The sequence below is a fragment of the Mobula birostris genome, chromosome 4 (genome assembly GCF_030028105.1).
Source record: "Mobula birostris isolate sMobBir1 chromosome 4, sMobBir1.hap1, whole genome shotgun sequence".
In the NCBI taxonomy this organism is placed as follows: domain Eukaryota; kingdom Metazoa; phylum Chordata; class Chondrichthyes; order Myliobatiformes; family Myliobatidae; genus Mobula; species Mobula birostris.
This window is the reverse complement of record NC_092373.1, coordinates 198,052,413-198,067,742: the sequence shown is the minus strand read 5'-3', so window position 1 is coordinate 198,067,742 and position 15,330 is coordinate 198,052,413.

Here is a 15,330-nt window from a genome sequence, read left to right as displayed (position 1 = left end):
CTTTGGGCCTGTACTCAGTGGAATTTAGAAGAATGCAGGGGGGCGGGGGGATCTCATTGAAACCTAACGAATGTTGAAAGGACTAGATAGGGTGGATGTGGAAAGGATGTTTCCTATGGTGGGGGGTAGTCAGAGCTAAAGGGAACAGCCTCAAAATTGAGGGGTGAACATTTAGAACAGAGGTAAGGAGGAATTTTTTCAGCTAGGGAGTAGTAAATCTGTGGAATGCTCCGCCACAGACTGCGGTGGAGGCCAAGTCCATGGGTTTATTTAAAGCGGAAGTTGATCGTTTTCGGATCGGTCAGGGCATGAAAGGATATGGCAAGAAGGCAGGTGTATGGGTTTGAGTGGGATGGAATGGCAAAGCAGAATTGATGGGCTGAATGGCCTAATTCTGTTCCTGTGTCTTATGGACATAGTCAAGCGGAAAATCTTTAAAAAAATGCAGTCTAGTGCATCGCTGGGAACGCCCTCCCCACCATTGAGCACATCTACTAGTCCGTGAGCCGGGACCCCAAATTTGGGCCACCGGTACCATCTGTGGGAATAATTCTTATAGTGATTTTTGGCAAGGTATGCACTCCTAGTGCTAGAAAATATGTGATAGCATTACAGCAGTGGTAGCTTTCTGTGTGTAATCACTCGATTTATAACCCCATGTCTAAACACACATTTCAAAACTATACATAGCACGGAATAAAGCATCCTACTTCAAACTGATGGTTCTCTCTTATTATTGAAACTTTGTCTTTGAAAATTGGTGGGAACATAGCTCACACCCAGCTCTCTGATTGCCTTGTTTGGCATTGTTGGAGGAAATGATTTTACTCTTAAGACGAATGATTTGCATATTTTGGTTTTTATTTCTCTTTTAGCCAGAAGAGTTTTGTTGTTTAAATGGGAAGGTGCCACTCTGCCTACTCATGCCTATTGGTTGATTGATGTTATGTCATGTTTAAATCTGGAGAAGATTAGGTGTTCTATTTCTATACCTAGACAAGATTTTTTCACATTATGGGGACATTTTTGGAACTACTTTCACAATTTTCGATTTGGTCAGCAATGATGGCTATGATATGTTTGAATTTATGACTGTATGTCAGAGATTTTTTTTCTTTTTCTTTTAACCAAACAGCTGTTTTTTTTCCTCACTTTTTTTTCTGTTTTGTTATGGGGTTTTGATTTTGCTTTAGATTAGAATAAAATATACCTTTTCAATATTATGGTTAATTTACTATACATAGTTATGGGGCAATTCAATCTTGTTTCTGTTTCCATAATATCATAATGTATTTTGTATTCGTCTATGCAAGTAATTAATAAAAATATTGAAAAAGAAAGACGATATGTTTTTCAGAAAAGTTGTTAAAATTAGCATTTCTACAAATGTCATCTATTACTGGCAGTGACAACACAGTGACTATTCATTACATAAGATGTACTTCTGTTTTCATGTTCTGTTTCACATTTGTATCTTGTCTATCACCTTTGCAGCAGGTGCTTTTATCACCAGTAATGTTAATGTGATTTTTTTATGTTTCAGGTACTGTGGTGGTGGGATAGTCCTGCATAACAGAGGAGAGAGAAGAGTAGAGTAGATTTAGATCTGGAGCAGCTGAATCACTTTACTTCAAAATGGAGAGCCATAAGCACAAAGAATCTATTAAGAAGCAGTGTATCATATACTGGAAAGCATCAAAAGAAGATGATGACCATTTAGTTAGTCCTCAAGACTATGAATCCTGGAAAACATTACTTGAAGCAGCCAAAGTGAGAAACTATGCCCCTATTTTAGACATTACTAAAGAACTTGGAGAAAAAGAAATCCCAAGAATCTACTATCACCAAAAATGCAGAAGCCTCTACACTATGAGGAGGGACTTAGAGATTCTGAAAAGGAAAGCCAAGGAAAGCATTACTAATGAAGCTGGTGAGAATACCTTACATCAAAAAGGCCAAGGAGGAGATCTTCATCACAGCAGACCAGGCAGCATCTACAAGAAGAGGTACAGTCGATGTTTCGGGCTGAGACCCTTCGTAAGGACTAACTGAAAGAAGAGATAGTAAGAGATTTGAAAATGGGAGGGACAGTGGGAGATCCAAAATGATAGGAGATGACAGGAGGGGGACGGATAGAGCTAAGAGCTAGAAAGTTGATTGGCAAAAGGGATGCAAGGCTGGAGAAGGGAGAGGATCATGGGATGGGAGGCCTGGGGAGAAAGAAAGGGGGAGGGGTGTTCCAGAGGAAGATGGAGAGCAGGCAAGGAGTAATTGTGAGAGGGACCCACAAGTGCCAAGCCCTGTTGGCAGAGGATGGAAGATGGAGAGAGAAGAGGAAGCTGAACAGTTGGTGGTGCACTGGATGGAAGGCCAGCCAGCAGCCGATGCCGCCCTGGATCTGCTGGCCTGTAAATGTCCAAAAAAATATTCACTCCCAAGATGTATGTGTGTTGCAAATGGCCTCAGATGTACTGACATGTATAGACTGGCAGACTGTGAGAACCAGGCATCCACCTTGGAGAGTGTGGAAAGTTCAGATGAAGATGTGGAAGACTTGGAAAATTATTATGATTATTAATAGGTTATGAAAGTATGGAAAACAAAGTATGGAAAGCAGTCTTTGATTAAATATATTCATTTTACAACCAAATGGGGCCTAGGTTATGGCTGTGTGGAACCCCACATTTGAATTATTGTACTGCAATTCTATATGCTATGGCAAAAGCTTAAGATTGTTTTGATTTGATACAACAATATGGAAAATATCATGACATTGATAAAACTCCAGAAATCTCTCCAAATGAGGTTTTTTAGCTTTTGAAGGGTGGGGTAACATTTTCTGCTGTACTGACGTTAATAAGGAATATATACAAAAAGTGATTACTTATTTGAATTCCTGAATAAATTCTCTACAAATCCATGTGATTATATGTGTCCTAGGGTTTTTATTGACTTTTCCAAAACAAACAACAGACAAATATTTTTCTAAAAATGAAATGATTCACTCTACTGAATGCTACCAATGACATAGTTTTCAATGTAGAATTTTATGACAACATTTGATGAAAAGTGCTAGACAAATTTCAATGTTGAGAGATCACTGATGACAAAATACCACTAGGTTGAATATATATGTTGTACTTTATATTGGCCACTTTTCAGAAATGATTATTTTAGGGTAGTGTTATAAAATGCATGATAGCACACATAAAGCTACCACTGGTGCAATGCTATCACATATTTTCTAACTCTAGAGATGTATACCTTGCCAAAAATCACTATGAGCATTATTCCCCTCAGATGAACTGACCAACCCTACTGGCTCACGGACTATACAAGGAGCACTGCCAGGAGAAAGCAGCATCCATCATCACAGACCCTGACCATCCAGGTCATGTTCTCATGCAACGTGACCAGACAGCATAGCCAGACGAGTCCTCAGTAACTACGCTGACCAGTTGGCGGCAGTTTTGACGGGATTTACAACCTCTCACTGATCCCAGGCTATGGTTCCGGCATGCTCCAAAGCAGCAACTGTCATAGCAATCCCCAAGACGTCAGTGGCACCTTGTATGAGTGCAGACCTGTGGCACTCAGTCCTAGAGTTGCCAAGTGCTTAGAAAGATTGGTCATGTCCCACATCAAGGACATAACCTCAGCTACCTTGGACCAACACCAGTTTGCATACAAGGCACATAGATCAACTGAAGATGCCATTTCTATCCCACTTCATACTGTCTTCGAACCCCTGCAACACAAAGCAGGATGCTTTTCATTGATTACAGCTTGGCGTTTAACAGTACACTATTGAGCAAGCTGACCGTCAAGCTTCACAATCTGCGTCTCGGCACATCAACCCATAATTGGATCTTGGACTTCCTCACTAGCCCAGACAGTGAAACTAGGCAAGTGCACATCAATCCCCCCCCCCAACCCCGAGCACCAGTGCCCCGCAGGGCTGTGTACTGAGCCCACTTCTCTCCTTCTCTTCGCCTATGACGGCACTCCTGCTCCTGCTGCAAACTCAGTCATCAAATTTGCAGATGACACCGCAGTGATTGACCTAATTACAAACAATAACAAATCTGCACACAGAGAAGAGGTGCTGAAGCTGTCCGATTAGTGCAGGAACCACAACCTATCACTCAATATCAAGAAGACTAAAGAAATGATAATTGACTTCAGGAAGGCAAGATGTCCCGAACAAGCCCCGTTATTCATAAACGGTGAGGCAGTGGAAAAGGTCTTCAATTTCAAGTTTTTGGGGATGAGCGTCACCGAGGAGCTCCCTTGGTCCACCAACACAACCTCAATAGTAGGGAAGGCACAACAGTGACTATACTGCCTGAGATGGTTAAGGAGAACTAATCGGCCACAAAGGTTGCTAGCCCACTTTAATCAATGTGCAATAAAGAGCATACTGACTTATGGAATGACAGAGTAGTACTCTAACTGCAGCAGGACAGATCTCAGATCAACAGGTGACTAGGATGGCTTGGCACATCATTGGGACTCAACTACTGGGCCTGCAGACAATCTACACTGGTGCACTCGTAACATCATTAAAGACCTATCCCATCCCGGACACTCTCTGTTCAATCTCCTGCCATCTGGTAGGAGATACAGATAGGAGATAGGCAGTCTCACTTGACTACAACCGCCCAGGCTATCCTTGTCTTACTGGGACTTCCACAACACTGGGGCGGGATGCTACGGAAGGAATTGCTCTACAAGGATCTGTCATGGACCCAAAGGGCTGAGTGGCCTACTATTGGGCTGTAACAAATTTACAACTTTCTGCTACAAAACTGCTGAGTGTTTCCGATGTTTTATGTTTGGATTATAGGTTTTCAGCATCTAGACTATTAAGACCATAAGACAAAGGAGCAAATTGGCCATTCGGCCCATCAAGTCTGCTCCACCATTCCATCATGGTTGATTTATGCAATATGCCTACCTTTTTAGCCCATTCTCTCCCCACCCCCCCAGTTGACTCTATCTACACTTCTTGCTGCCTCAGTAAAGCAGCCAGCATAATTGAAGACCCTCCCCACCTCAGACATTCTCACTTCTTCCCTCTCCCCTCAGACAGAAGATGACATTGTCCGTCGTATCCACCAATGAGAGGAGACCTAGGGAGCAGTGCCTTTAAAGCGGAAAAGCCATTGCACTGGGACAGAACCACTCTCTCAATGTCAGGTATCCGGGTCCAGTGATATGAGTAGTCGTCACAAGCTGAAGATTACCTTGATTGTAGTGCTTGACCATGACATCTTCTGTGTCTCGACATGCCTTACACTCCATATGAAGTTTTCCAGAACCGCTTTCCTGGCCCTTGAATCCCACTGTTGATCTCATCCACCCGGTCCCCCAGAGCTGACTTCACATACTGGGACAGGAATGTCCCTATCTCACCGGAGTATGAGGCCCACCAGTTACCCTCACCTGCTTTAGCCCACCTGTCAAAGCTGTGTACTGGAGTATGGCCTGTCACGTGCGAGCAATGACTTGGAGCGACAGGTGAGAGCTGAGTGTCGATGGGCACCAAAGGTGAGTGAGCTGCCCCAGAATGGACAGGGCAAGCCCCTTCACCAGAGTGCTATCCCTCCCTGGACACCCCATACACCCCTGGACACCACATTCCGCCATGCTCAAGGACAGCTTCTACCCTGATGTTACCAAACAACTGAAAGGTCCCCTAGGATGTTGGTGGCACGTTTGAATGCAGCGACCTCTCGGGGGATAACCAGAGGATAAGTTGGCAGTAGGGTCAGAGAAGGATAAGCTGGCAGACCGGCCAGTAGAAGGAGAAGCCAGTGTTCAGGTCGCAGAAGGTTTGGAAGGACTGACCTGGGTGTAGACCGTGCTGCTACCCTCTACTTGAAGACATCGGAGTTGGTGCACGAAAGCAGCGTGCAGCGGTAGTAACCGTGAGTGACTACCTTGGATGTCTCTCTTGCAATCGCAAGACCCTGTTGGACGTTGATAATGTAAGATGCTGGAGGCCTGTTTCCCTTGTCTGGTCAGGAGACAGGTGACGAAGCAGCAGCGTGGTCTCGTTTGGAGTGAGGACTAGGCCTCGAGCCGCGGGCTTGCCTGCTGCTGCAGTCAAGGTGAGGAGATGCTCGAGGCGGTGTAGCGTGGCGGCCGTGCTCGGTTGGGAGCTGGCCTCTCCTGTCAGTGCTGCCCTCCAGTGTTTGACCGGTGGAATAACAGCCTGGATTGCCGGGAGCTGTGCAATCAATTTGCATGTCGCTCACGGACTTGGACTATCCATGTGTTTTCTTGCATAACGATGTGTGTGCTTTTTCTCTCTCTCACTATTTTGAATGTATATTTTGCACCTTGGCCCCAGAGGAACACTGTCTTGTTCAACTATATCCATCTTTGGTTTGAATGATAATTAAACTTGATTTGATTTAGTAGGAAACAATGGACTTTACACCTCAGCGTCTACCTCGTTATGATCTTGTACTTTATTGCCTGCTTGCACTGCACTTTCTCTGTAACTGTTACACTTTATTCTGCATTCTGTAATCAATTTTCCCTTGTACTACATCGAGGAACTCATGTGATGAAATTGAGGCCCTCCGTTGGCCAGTATCAACCATGGATGTAATGCCCTAGCCAGCTGCATGATACGCAACCCAGGACAGTATGATATGGAGAGCAGGCTGTTGCCCATGCAGCAGGCTCCCCTTCTCCACACAACTGATGAGCGCAAAGGAGCAGCTGAGACTGATACAGTTTGGCACCAATGGCATTGCAGGATCTGTCAGTCAGCGTTGAACTCAACGTAGAACTGCCTTAGGGACTCCACGAGTGGGCATAGCCCCAAGTCAGTGGTTTGAGATCAGAGTTTTCCTTCTCCTAAATGAGCTGCCAACCACGGCCGACAAACCCCTTTTGCCCACAGCCACTGGTTTTAAGGCACCAGTAAACCTCCTATGCCCCTTCTTCTGTCAGTAGAAGCAGCTCTTCCGGGCTTAGTAGCTAAGCCACTTGTGAAGACCAGGAGCTGGACCTGGTTGTCAGAAGCCATTTGAGACGCACACCATTGGGAGCATTTAATAAATAATGCGAACTTATTTCCATGACCCTTCAGTCTGGCAATAGCAGCCTTAAGGAGCCGTGAGATGAACTGCTCTATATACAACTAGTCAATTTCTGTATGGAAATAAAATATTTTTGTTCAGATGTCAGAACGGTTTGGTGACAGGCTGTTCTCCCTGTGCCCAAGTAAGTAAAGTGTGAATGAGGAACCAGTGGAAGTTATCAGAGACTAGTTAATCACTGATGACAGATGACAGCAAAACAAAGATTTTCACTGTACCTCCGTGCATGTTACAGCAATAAAGCAATTTCACTGATTAATTTACTAGTTTTCCTTTCTTGCTTGTTTTCCTTCTCTCTCTCTCTTTCTCTCCCTCTCTTTTCCCCTCCCTCACCTCTCTCTCCCCTTCCCCTTCCCCTCTCTCTCTTCTCCCTCTCCCTTTCCATCTCTCTTTCCTTCTCTTCTCTCCCATCCTCATCTTTCTCTCACTCCTTCCTCTCTCTATATTTCTTCTCTCCTCTCTCTTACCATCTCTCTCTCTCTCTCTCCAGCCTCTCTCCTTCTATCTCACCTTTCCTATATCTCTCTCTCTTTCTTTCCCACTTCCCCTGTCTCTCTCTCCCTCCTCCCTCTCTCTTTATCTCCCTTTCCATCTCTCTCTGTCTTCTTTCCCTCTCTCCTCTCTGCCTCCCTCCTCCCCCCCACCCACACACACACACGCATACACGCACGTACACACAAACACAACAGAGTAATCCAGTCTATAAGTGGGTCACTGGAAAGAGCAATGACGAGACTGAGGTTATTGTATACAGGGCACAGTGGAGGACTCGTGCAGCGTGTCATGTCAGCAGTCAACCAACCGACATCAGCATTCTGCCAAGAAAATCCAACAGCCACTCCCCGTTCTACATCTCCTGCTCATCCAGCCTGGAATCTCACACCACTATATATATATACATATATCTGAGCAATGCCTACGTCATCTAAATCAGTGTTTATTTTAGCCACTTTCAACAACCACTTTTATTCATGAGACTCCTTCAACATTGGAAAGTACTTTCCAATACCCACCAAATAATTAATTTGTCAAAATATCCTTTTAAAATAAGCACAGATTTATTTAGTTCTTTAAGGGCAATTGCTGCAAATGCTTCTCAGATGTTCTACAGTACGTGCTGGTTAACATGAAGCGTTTGGCCGTGGGGATGGTGGAAATAATGGAACAAACGTCACATTTTATTAGGAAATATAAAAGCTCATGGTGTAGGGGGTGTGGATAGGGAAGAGAGCAGACATTCAGAATGAATCGGGTATATTTGTTGGCAAGATGCAGCAAAGGCTGAGGTCCCATATAAATCTGTGCTGTGGACTCAACGTTTTATGGTTTACAGAGTTTAAATAGAAAGCTCTTGTCATATAATGCAGAAAATAACCCTTTCAACTGGGTATATCCATCAAGAACAAATATCACTTACCAGTGGAAAGACACAGGAGGCTGCAGATATGAGGGACTGGGGAGAGCTTCTCACACACTGCACTTCATAAATCAGGGCATTGACTACAGGAGGGGAAGAGGTTGTTCCTAAAACATTGAGTGTGGGTCTTCAGACTCCTGTAACTCCTCCCTGATAGAGTCTCCCTCCCTCTTCTCTCTCTCTCTCTCTTCCTCACAATTCTCTCACTTCTCTCTCTCAGCTCTCTCCCTCCTGTCCTCCCTCTATCTCTCCCACTTCTCTCCTCTCTCTTTCCATCTTTCTCTCTTTCTCCCTTCTTACTCTCTTCCCTGCTCACTCTCTTCATCTCTTCATCTTTATCTATCTCTTTCTCTCACACTCTCAGCCCTCTCCAAGACCATAAGACCATATGACATAGGAGAAGAATTAGGCCATTTGGCCCATCGAGTCTGCTGTGCCATTCCATCATGTCTGATATATTATCCATCTCAAATCCCATTCTCCAGCCTTCTTCCTTTGATGTCCTGACTAATCAAGACCCTATCAAACTTCCCTTTCAATATACTCAATGACTTGTCCTCCACAGCCATTTGTGGCAATGTATTCCAAAGATTCACTACCCTATTTATTTACTTATTGAGATACAGTGCAGAGTAGACCCTTCCAGCTCTTTGAGCCATGTTGCTCAGCAACCCCAGCTTTAACCCTAACCTAATCACAGGACAATTTACATTGACCAATTATCCAACCAACCAGTTTGTTTTTGGAGTGTGGGAGGATATCAGAGCACCTGGAGGAAACCCATGTGGTCAGGTGGAGAACGTACAAATTCCTTACAGACAGCAGCGGGTATTGAAACTGGGTTGCTGGTACTGTAAAGCGTTGTGCTAAACACTATGCTACCATGCCACCCCTCTGGCTGAAGACATTCTCCCTCATCTCTGTTCTAAAGGGGTTTCATTGTATTCTGAGTTGATGCCTTCTGGTCCTAGACTCCCCGCCTATTGGAAACATCTTCTCCACCTCCACTCTATCTTGGGCTTTCACTTGAAGTTGCATAAGATATTGGTGAGACTGAATTTAGTGTGCTCTTTTGGTCACCTACTTGTAGGAAAGATATCAATACGTTTGAAAGAGTGCAGAGAGGTTCACAACGGCGTTGCTGGGATTTGAAGGCCTGAGTTATGGGGAAAGCTCAAACAGGTTACGACTTTATTCCCTGGAGTGCAGGAGAATATTGAGAGATCTTATAGAAACATACAAAATTAAGAGGGGTATGGTTGTGGTGAATGCATGTAAACCTATCCACAGGGGTTCAATTGTGAAGTTTAATTGAAGATTGGATAGGTACATGGATGGTGGGTTATGGAGGTCTACGGTCCGACTGTACGAGAAAGTCTTCAGATGCTGGAAATCCAAAGCAACACACACAGACTGCTGGAGGATGCCAGGGAGCATCGATGGAAAAGAGTGAACAGTCGACGTTTCGGGCGGAGTCCCTTCTGCAGGATGCAAAGGAAGGTCACGGGCCAAAACGTCATCTGTTTACTCTTTTCTATTGATTCTGCCTGACCTGCTGAGTTCCTCCAGCATTTTGTGTGTGTGTATGTATATATGTATATATATATTTAAGAAATTTTATTATTATGTATTACAATGTACTGCAGCCGCATACAACAAATTTCACGACATATGCCAGTGCTAGTAATGCTGATTCTGAACTCCCTTCTGAAAAAGTCTGTCCAGCCATGCATGGACAGACCTATTGGCCTGCCGTCTGTATCAAATACAGTACCAAATTAAGATAAGTATCTTCTGCCGGCACATGATCCATATTGGCGTCTCCGTCGAGATCCTCCCCAAATGAGCCGCTGCGGTGGCGGCACCAAGCTTCGGTACGTGACTCAGCGCGTACTCCGGCTGCCAGATATGTGCCAGCTGGTAGCAGTCCTCCATGGACATGTCAATATGCCAGCACCACCACCCCTGGCAGCCCATTCCACGTAGCCACCATTCTCTGTGTAAAAAAAAACACTTCTCTACACATCTCCCCTACTCAGCTTTAATGCATATCCACTCATCTTTGAGATTTCTACCCTGGGTAAAAGATACTGACTGTCTACCTTATCTAAATCTCTAATAATTTGATGAACTTCAATCAGGCTGTAGAGCTTCCTATCCTTTGATAATATATTGGCACGATACAGAATGAAGGGTATAAAAGTGAAGGATCTCATTATACAGTACAAAGTATTATTACCAATTCTGTGTATTCCTCATGTAGAGGTAATTCTGTGATACTTTTTTATTTTAGAGATACAGTGCTGAATAAGCCCTTCTGGCCCACTGAGCTACGGCACCCAGCAACCCACTGATTTAACTCTAGCTTAATCACAGGACCCTCCAAGAGGAGCACAACCTTGTTGTAGGGTTTGGAGTCTTGTGGGCCTCAATGACCCAGAGAGCTATGCTGACTGGAGTCAGGGCTTTATGCTTTGGCCCTTGGTAGGGTCACCCATGCCAATCAGGTCAAAGGGTAGAGGCCAGACCAAGAGGGGTCTGCCGGTCCTCTAGGCTCAGGTGTTCAACTCAGGGCTAACAACCCGGACTGGGAAAACAAAATTGTTTCGGAAACAGCAATGAAAAAGCCTTCATCTGAGTGTGACAGTATTCTGGCATCTCCTCACGGGACTTGCATGACTGACAGTAGTGAAAATCGAGAAGAAGCTCCTACGCGATGAAGGAAGCCCTGAAGGCCGCCAGAGATTGAGGACCTTCATTGCTGCCCTAAACGCCACTGGCATAACAGGTAGTAAGTAATCACAGGAAAATTTACAATGACCAATTGACCTACTAACCAGTATGCCTTTGGAACGTGGGAGGAAATCAGAGTGTCTGGAGGAATCCCACACGCACACGGGAAGGATGTGCAAACTTTCTTACAGAGGATGCCGCAACTGAATTCTCAACTCGGACGTCCCAAGCTGTATTAGCACCCTGCTAACCGCTACGTCACCGCGGTGCCCCGTGATAATATGTTAACTCTGTTCTTAACAAACCTCACATCATGATGGCAGAACAGATTGTATTTGTATGTAAAGCACAGATTTAAATGAATTTGCACCATGGTAGTGTAAATGTGTTTTCGAATACATCAATCACTTTATAACCAATTCACATTATAGAAACACATATCATAACAGAACCAATGACAGAATGTACAGTATAATCTTACTTCCTTCTGAAACTAATGCTTTTCACTCTAAACAGGGGACATCTGTGGTGAGTTAGACTGATGGTGATAATTTTTTTGTATCAACTAATTACCGTTAGTTAGACGTGAATCGCATCATTCTGGGACGCCTGAGCGCTGGCATTTCAACGTTCCTTTGTGAGACGATCTATCTTTGCAGCCATTTCTCAAAGTAATGCTTCATAAACTTTGAAAAATGGAGCCGTTTTCAGGATTAACCTTTTGGAGACAAGACATTTTTCTTCAGGCAAACAACATTTCCGATCATCTCCCAATTAGCTGAAACTACTTCCCAAAGGCCAATTCAATCACCTCAGGTTTTATTTTCAGTGAATTTCAAATCCTAAACTTCTCACATAATTGACGATGCTACCTCGATGATGGTACATTAATGTTAGTCTGATGATGTTATATTGGCACTGACTAGATGGGCTGATGGGCCTGTTTCCATGCTGTAGTGTTTTATGACTCTTCCATCTGCACTGAAGTAGCTTGAATGCTTTGGCGTGATGGATGCATTGAGGATGATTCCTCTTGTGGAAGAATCTAGTCTGATGACAATGCACACAAAACGCTGGAGGAACCCAGCAGGCGTCATCCATGGAAAGGAATAAAGAGATGATGTTTTGAGCTGAGACGCTTCATCAAGACTCACTTTGGCCAGAAATATCAACACTTTATTCTGCTCCACAGATGCTGCCTGACCTGCCGAATTCCTTCAGCATTTTGTGCATGTTGCTCTGGATTTCCAGCACCTGCAGAATCTATTGTTTCTAGAACTATCAGTCATTTTTTCCTTTCTCTCTTTGGAACAGTCTTCCTCAAGGATGGAGGAAGCAGTCTTTGAACACTTTTGAGGCAGAAATATGTGGATTTTTGATCAAGAAATAGCTGAAGAGTTACCACGGCAGAATGTGAAGGTCAGTTACAGATAGGTCAGCAGTGAGTTCGTTGATTAGTGGAACAAGTTTGAGGCCCTGCTCTTAATTTGCATATTCAAATATGTGTTCCTAGGTTTTGTGAAGAGTTTAGGAACATACAGTCAGTGGCCATTTTATTTGGTACCTCTTGTACCTAATAAAGTGCCACTGAGTGTATGTTTATGGTACGTTCGTAGAACTGATTATGGACTTCAGAAAGGGTAAGATGAGGGAACACACACCAGTCCTCATAGAGGGATCAGAAGCGGAAAAGGTGAGTAATTTCAAGTTCCTTGGTGTCAGCATATCTAAGAATCTATCCTGCGTCCAACACATCGATGCAGTGACAGAGAAAGCACAACAGCAGCTGTATTTCATTAGGAGATTTGGTATGTCGCCAAAGTTGTTCGCAGTTTTCTACAGGTACACCATGGAGAGCATTCTAACTGACCGCATTGCTGTCTGGTAGAGGGGAAGGGGTGGGAAGCGTGGCATAGGATTGAAATAAGCTGCAGAAAGTTGTAAACTCACTCACTCCATCATGGGTACTAGCATTCCCAGCATCCAAGACATCTCCAAGGAGCGAGGCCTCAAAAAGGCAGCACCCACCACTAAGGACCCCCGAGACCTAGATCATGTCCTCTTCTCATTGCTACCATCGGGGAAGAGATACAGGAGCCTGAGGGCACACATTCAGCCATTCAGGAACAGCTTCTTCTGCTCTGCCATAGAATTTCTGAATTGACATTGAACCCATGATCACTACCTCACTACTTTTTTGCACGACTTATTTAACTTAACTTATATGTACTGTATATATGTGTATATACACACACACACACACTTCTTACTGTAATCCATTTTCTGTCAACTCCAGAGACTGTTGGGCGTGAAAATCCCAGGAGACCAGCAGTTCCTGAGATACTCAATCAGGCACCGACAATCATTCATTTCATTCCATGGTCAAGATCACTTAGATCACATTTCTTCCCCATTCTGATGTTCAGTCTGAACAACAACTGAACCTCTTGACCGTGTGTGCATTTTTATGCGTTGAATTGCTGCCACATGATTGGCTGATTAGATCTTTGCATTATTGAGCAGGAATACAGGTGTACATAATAAAACTGACTCTGAGTGTAAAGACACAAACAACAGGAATTCTGCAGATGCTGGAAATTCAAGCAACACCCTTCAAAGTTGCGGTCTCGGCCTGAAACGTCAACTGCACCTCTTCCTAGAGATGCTGCCTGGCCTGCTGCGTTCACCAACAACTTTGATGTGTGTTGTCTGAGTGTAAAGAGATGGTGTGTAAATGCTGCTGCTGCCTCCATTGTTTCTGCTTGTTTGCTCCTTATTTAATTAAATATTGTTACATCTAGCAGTACCGTAAGGTAACAGACCTTTACCACCCAACGAGATTGTACTACTTAATTATACACATGTGACCAATTAACCTAGTAAACCATACAACTTTGAAATGTGGGGCTAAGCAGAGCACCAAGGGGAAACCTATATGGTCATATGAGAACTTACAAACTCCTTACAGGCAGCGACAGGAATTGAACCAGGGTCGCTGGTGCTGTAACGGCGTTATGCTCACCACCTCAGTACCATGCCTCCTAATATCCTAGTAAGTTTCCACACTGAATATTTGTCAGGGATCATAGTCATGGTGTCATACTATGTGGGAAACAGGTCCTTTGACGCCTCCACTTCCTAAGAAGACTGAGGTAAGCCAGGCTCCACCCAACCTGCCCCATCTTCACTGCATTTTACCAGGATAGCAGCGTGCGCCCCAGCTATGCCTGCCTTTTTTTCGGCTATGTGGGACAGTTTATGTTCCAAGCTTACACTGGTGGCTGTCCCCCACTTTTCCTGCACTACATTGACAACTACATTGATGCTGCTTCCTGCACCCGTGCTGAACTCGTCGACTTCACCATCTTTGCCTCCAACCTCCACCCTGCCCTCAAATTTACCTGGTCCATTTCCAGCACCTCCCTCCCCTTTCTCGATCTCTCTACTTCCATCTCTGGAGACAGCTTATCTACTGATGTCCGTTATAAACCCATAGACTCTCACAGCTACCTGGACGAAACCTCTTCCCACCCTGTTACTTGTAAAAACGTTCTCGGGATGAGGCTTTTCATTCCAGAATGAAGGAGTTGTCCCCCTTTGGCAAACAACGCTTACTCCACCATCAACGCTTCCTTCAACCACATCTCTTCCATAGAAAAAGAACATAGAAAACCTACAGCACAATACAGGCCCTTCAGCCCACAAAGTTGTACCGAACATGTCCCTACCTTAAAAATTATTAGGCTTACCCATAGCCCTCTATTTTTCTAAGCTCCATATACGTGTCCAGGAGTCTCTTAAAAGACCCTATCGTATCCGCCTCCACCACCGTTGCCGGCAGCCCATTCCACACACTCACCACTCTCTGAGTAAAAAACTTACCCCTGACATCTCCTCTGTACCTACTCCCCAGCACCTTAAACCTGTGTCCTCTTGTGGCAACCATTTCAGCCCTGGGAAAAAGCCTCTGACTATTCACACGATCAATGCCTCTCATCATCTTATACGCCTCTATCAGGTCACCCCTCATCCTCCGTCACTCCAAGGAAAAAAGGCCGAGTTCAT